Source organism: Centroberyx affinis, unplaced genomic scaffold (assembly GCF_046629955.1).
Source record: "Centroberyx affinis isolate AG114_WGS23_722 - 3 ecotype Tasmania unplaced genomic scaffold, CSIRO-AGI_Caff_v1 ptg009067l_1, whole genome shotgun sequence".
Taxonomy (NCBI): domain Eukaryota; kingdom Metazoa; phylum Chordata; class Actinopteri; order Beryciformes; family Berycidae; genus Centroberyx; species Centroberyx affinis.
The window spans coordinates 6640-13080 of record NW_027284413.1 but is presented as its reverse complement, the minus strand read 5'-3'; the positions used below and the strand labels follow the sequence as shown (position 1 = coordinate 13080).

The 6441-nt window shown below is 49.6% G+C and overlaps 1 pseudogene; it reads left to right on the top strand.

The window, feature by feature from the left end:
• Nucleotides 1-3691: 3691 nt before the first annotated feature.
• LOC139640318 (uncharacterized) lies at nucleotides 3692-5496 on the top strand (annotated as a pseudogene).
• Nucleotides 5497-6441: the final 945 nt, after the last annotated feature.

The window sequence follows — 6441 nt, the reverse complement described above, 5'->3', positions numbered from 1 at the left end:
CAACTGTAACTATGGATCTAAACTAGCAAGCATAAAAGACAAACAGTATAATGGCATGTAGGGAGTTGTATGTGTGTGTGTGTGTGTGTAAAAGGAAGAAGAGAGAGAGAGAGAGAGAGAGAGAGAGAGCAAGATAGCGGACGTGACCACGTGGGTGGGATGATGGCGGCCGTGACCGCACAGTTTGAACAAAGAGGAGTTTTGGAATCAAGATGGGGTTGGAGTTAGGCAGCTAAAACCAACACCATCTACTCCTCAGGTAGCGGTGGATGTACAATGAGATGTGGGTGTGTGGGTTAGTAAGAGAGAGAGAGAATAGAGGGGAGCACTCGCCGTCTAAAGCACCAATAATAGCCTTTTACCGCACAGAAACTCGGGATACAACTGGGAAGTAGTACACCGGGTTACTGGTCTTTGAGCTAGTAAAATGCAATATATTGGCTCTCTATGTGGCGATAAACACAATTGCAAGTCCAGCGACATGCAATGGCACACATTCAGCTTCAAAACATTACAATCAAAGCAAGCAGCAAGCTTAATGATAGGTTTCACAGCATAATATGGACACGGCGGTCCAATGCGCTTCCCAATACGCACAACAGTAGCTTCTGATCAGTAAAGCTTAAATAACACACCTATACTAGTCTCTGCCCAGAACCAAAGCCCTCTGTAAAATTGTGAACTCTATGAACTGTATGGACTGTTCCCATTCTTTCCCATTATCAGGAACATATGGACTGCGTAACCCTCAGGATTACCTCACCTATATGAACTGTCAGGCCCTTGAGTTGCTCTAAAGACTGCGGCCAGCACCCCACTCTTCAGACCAAAGGGGGGATGTTGGGCCACGCCATAAGGTGAAACAAAAGAAAACTAATTAAAACAATAGGGCCAGCATCTGTGGCCTAACAAGAAAACCAAAAGCCTTAACTCTAGCCCACCCGCTGGGTTTGGTCTCAGACAAAGGAAAAGCAGCGCCAAAAATTCCAACTGGCCCTGAAGTTCACACCTAGGTATGAACTGGCTGGAATTCAAACTCTGGTCTCTCATTGGACGAGACTCGGGCGAGCCCCGGGATCCCCCATGACGTCACGGAGGATATAAATTCCAGGAGCTACCGAGGCACAGTCTTCAACTCGCTGGACGAGCCCAGACTGTTTAGTGTTCGCCATAACACTATTTGGATCCAGAAGGATTAGATTAGCTGTTTGTGTATCCGGCAATCTAACTCCTTGCGCGCATCTGTATGAGTAACCAGTGTGCGCAGCTGACCTGCAGAAGTGGACTGGAAGAGACTACAGCTGAGGACACTCCTTCCCTCCAAGAAGATAACGTAAGGATACGTTAGTCTACCAAGTCGACTCCTGGCTGAAATCCTTCGCTGCCTACAAGGAAAGCCAGCTGACCGTTGCTCCGTGCGAGGAGAAATAACGGTCTCGCCGCGCCGACCCGCCTGGAGAACCCCACCGGCTCGACCCGACGAAAACACACATCAAATCACTCGAGAGTGATTTTCCCAAGTAAGAGGCTTTGGTTCTGGGCAGAGACTAGTATAGGTGTGTTATTTAAGCTTTACTGATCAGAAGCTACTGTTGTGCGTATTGGGAAGCGCATTGGACCGCCATGTCCATATTATGCTGTGAAACCTATCATTAAGCTTGCTGCTTGATTTGATTGTAATGTTTTGAAGCTGAACGTGTGCCATTGCATGTCGCTGGACTTGCAATTGTGTTTATCGCCACGTAGAGAGCCAATATATCGCATTTTACCAGCTTAAAGACCAGTAACCCGGTGTACTACTTCCCAGTTGTACCCCGAGTTTCTGTGCGGTAAAAGGCTATTATTGGTGCTTTAGACGGCGAGTGCTCCCCTTTCTTCTTGCTCTCTCTCTCTCTCTCTCTCTCTTACTAACACACACACACACCTGAGGAGTAGAGGGTGTTGGTTTTAGCTGCCTAACTCCAACCCCATCTTAATTCCAAAACTCCTCTTTGTTCAAACTGTGCGGTCACGTCCGCCATCTTGAACTCTCGCGAGACGTTCCACCCACGTGGTCACGTCCGCCATCTTTCTCTCTCTCTCTCTCTCTTCTCCCTTTTACACACACACACATACAACTCCCTACATGCCATTATACTGTTTATGTCTTTTATGCTTGCTAGTTTAGATCCATAGTTATAGTTGTGTAATAGTGATTGATTAACTGAAGTGTTATTGATTATTAATTGATATTACTGAAGTAAATAAACACTGTTATACATTTAAAGAGAAGTTGTCTGTGATTTCTTATGCATGGGTGTTGTGGTAACTGCTGGTTGTGAGGGCCTGTGTAATTCACCCTTCACTGTTCACTCATAAATGTACAGTGGTACTCAAACACTGTCATTTGGGGGTGAACAGCCATTTTGAGACTGACTTAAAGGTACGGTTATTGGTCCCTGATTCCAGGGTGGTGCCCCGTAATACTGACTCCCGTCAATAATTTTATGAATAATTAATAATTCCATAATTATTAATTATTAATTGCTAATAACCAAACCTGCCCCTATCAAAGCCCAACAATTATTAAAAATGGAGCACGGTCACTCATAAAGCGAAAACCAATGCTACTGTGCTGATGAACGTGCTACCGGGCTACTTGCTAATACAGAGCCGTTCCATACACTTTCGCCCATTTATGCAGTTTCCACTTATTACAACCAAAGTACATAAGTCACACCACAAGATAAAATAGCTAGATAATATAGCAAAATAACATAACTAGTTACCTGTCCAGAAGAAATTCAGCAAGCTGGGCGTCTGTCTTCAAAACTTTCTCCGCTATCGTTGAACTTGTAGCTTAGCACGTGGGCTTTTAAGCAGTGGCTGGGAACGCGCATGAGAGGCAGCAACACCCACCCCGGAAGAGCTCTCCTGATTGGTTGAGGCTTACCGTGAGCTGTGAGACTTTGGCCAATGGCTCTGCTTTTGGCGATTCGGAAAACAGAGGCTGGGACAGACACAGAGGCCTGATTTTCTCTCAGAGTGCTTGAATTATAGATAGAGGGATATGACATTTAGGCCAAATAACAGTAAAATAAAGTTGCCTACCCTAGCTTTAAATACCATCCTAACCATCTCTTCCCCTGCGGCTCGTTCTTGTTTACGTGCGGAACGTTTGACAGCTCGCATACTGCCACACCAAGCCAAGCTAGGCATAGGCCAGCATCGAAAAGTAAACCAGACTTTACTCACCTCTCCTCTCCGGGGGTCCCGCCCGATGGATCACCTGTGCCTCAGCCCTTCCGACGACCACCTCTTCTTCCCGGCTCCGTCCATCCATCCGAGGAAGAGCCCTCCGACGTAGCGAGAGAGCAACAAGCCCCCGCCACACATCCTCAACCCCGACACGTTCCCCAGCTAGTCCGAGACACAGGCGAGATTCTCCGAATGCAGGTCCGGCTCCGCTCCGCTCTCGAAGCCGGTGCTCTCACGCCCCGGCGAGGTCCCCCAACGATTCACTGCCGTCAAGGATTTCCGAGTGGACAGTGGTTCGACTCCAGAGAGAGTTAAAGGATAGAGAAATTCCCTACCACCGCTCCGATAACAAAGCAAACTTATTCAAACTTTTTACAGCTTCCCGCCATACTCGATCCACCAAACAAACACGAAACCGTCTTCTTCCGGGTAGCGTCACCAGCAGTGGCGCAAGATGCGACGTCATCACGCACCGGCACTACGCTCCACAAAATCAGGGAACCCGGGGAATCACTGCTACCAGCTCCAGGATTCCAGCTTCTCACCCTATTATTCCCAGCCTCCTACAGCAGCGCCTGCCTCCAGTCAATGCCACTGGCACCGGGTTGCCAGTTGCTCACCCTGTTTTCCCCCCATCTCAGCAGCTTCCTCCCTCAACAAAGGGCATCGGGTTGCCAGTTGCTCTCCCTATTCGCCCCCCGCTGCCTACTTCCAGCAACCGCAACAGCTTGCTCTAGCCGGGGCTTCTGGCACCGGGATGCCGGCACCCATTCCAGCCCAGCAGGCAACCGTCAACTTCACCTTGTCTATGGCCAATCCTCCCATTCGTCCTCGTTACACCTTCGCCTCCGAGGCCGCCGCCCGCCTTCTGCAATTCAACGAGGCCACATACTGGGGCGTTCTCGACACCGAAACTTACTGTCGCATCTTCACTGCCCGTGCAGCCCTTACATGCCCCCTCGGTATCGCAACAAGGAAATACTCCGGAAAGAAACACATCATCATCAATCTTTCGGCACCCCACGGCAGTTCCATCCGTAGCATTAATAGCTTGATTCCGAGCGAGGACTCCCTTCACTACACCACCATCAACCACGCCATTGCCCTCATTAAACTCGCCGGCAAAGGGTCGTGGCTCTCAAAAGCGGACATCACCAGTGCCTTCAAGGTTCTCCCTATCCACCCCGACGTCTGGCGGTTCTTCGGCGTCCGCTAGAGAGGTGCATATTACTTCACGGTCAGGCTCACTTTCGGTTGCAAAAGCAGCCCTAAAATTTTCGACACCCTGTCCGAAGCTTTCTGCTGGATCCTGTCCAACAACCATAAAATTCCATTCCTCGTCCATCTCTTGGACGATTTCCTCATCATTTCCCCTCCCTCATCGCCACCTGCTTCCGGCCTGGTCACTCTGACTTCAGTTTTATCCGACCTCGGGGTTCCCCTGTCTGCAGAGAAAACGGAGGGCCCCTCCACATCAGTTCCTCGGAATCACTCTTGACACAATTCTGTTTCAGGCTTCTCTCCCAGTCGAAAAGCTCCATAGAATCAGCCTTCTGATCTCCAATTTCCTGCTTGCCCCATGCTGCTCCAAACGCCAACTTCTCTCCCTCCTAGGCCATCTCAACTTCGCCCTTCGCATCATTCCACAAGGGCGGGCCTTTATCTCTCACCTGCTATCCATCGCTTCTTCCGCCCCGTCTCTCTTGACCTCCATCTCCCTGGACAGTCCAAGCTGCGCCAAACTCTGTGGTTGTGGCTCAACCTCCTCGCCAACTGGAACGGGATCACCTTCTTTTACGATGACCATCTGACTCACCTGCATGACAACAATCTGTACACGGATGCCGCTCCTTCTGCCGGTTTTGGGGGTTTCTACAACGGAAGATGGTTCGCAGCAGAGTGGCCCCGGAGCTCGCAAATGAATGCCAGGCCGCTTCCTCCGCTCTCTTCGAAATCTACCCCATAATAGCCGCCGCTATTCTGTGGGGTCACGAATGGTCCCGTAAGGCCATCCTTATTTACTCAGACAACCTCGTAGTCATTGACATACTCAACAAAGGACGCGTCAACTCTCCATCCATCATGCCGTTCATGCGCCGCCTCGTAACTCCGTTACACACCAATATATTCTCCGCGCAGCCCATGCTCCCGGCCACTCCAACGCCATCGCTGACTCGTTTCTCGTTTCAGAAGTTCAGAAGCTTGGCACCTCATGCAGATCCGGTTCCTCCATATTCGATACTGACTTTCAACTCATAAATCCTGCCCTAATACCCCTGATCGTCGAATCCCAGAACTCCATCATCAACAGCCTATCACCCACAACCCTATCATCCTACTGGACAGCTTGGAAAAGTTTCCGTCACTTTCACGTCCAGCATAACATAACCTTCCCGTCGTTCGATCTCGTCACCCTGACTAGTTTCATTACCTACGCCCATTCCGTGATGGCCATCAAAACACACACCGTCAAAGTTTATCTTAGCGGTATCAGCTTCTTCTCCAAACTCATAACCGGCAGTCCGAGCCTAGCCTCCAGCCATCCTCAGATAACTTCACTCCTCAAAGGACTCCTACGTCAACTGTCCACTTCGACCCACGCCGCCAAGCTTGCATTTCAGGCTTGTCTTATTTCTCAGAAGACACCATGGTATTCCACCTAAAGCAAACCAAAACCAATCAATCCGGTCAGCCTACACCCGTCTTCTACTTCAAAGTCCAATCGCCGCTGAATCCCTTCCAGACCCTCACAGACTACTCAGCATTCCGGAAATCCCAGAGAATAACATCTTCAGATCTTCTCTTGTCTCAGATTCCGGATGAGTGGCTAATCGATTTTGGTTCCACCATCACCTCCGCCACGTACTCTCCTTGTCCGCCATTTCTCCCATTCACTACTCCGGACACTCCTTCAGGATCGGAGCTGCCACTTCTTCCCGCAATAGCATCCCAGAACACTTCATTCAACTCATGGGCCATTGGTCCTCCCAAACATAGCACCGCTACATCCGTTCAGATCTCAAAGATCTCAGATCCGCTCAATCTTATCTCCTTAACTGGAGGTTTTTGGGGGTCCGTCGTGGCCTGGGAGCTGCGGCAGATTCCCTATGAAGCCTCCCCACAACGCATTCAGCTACCAGAAACTACGCTCATCAATCTTCCTTCAATAAATCATTTAAATGCATCTTGTTGATGGTGTGGTCC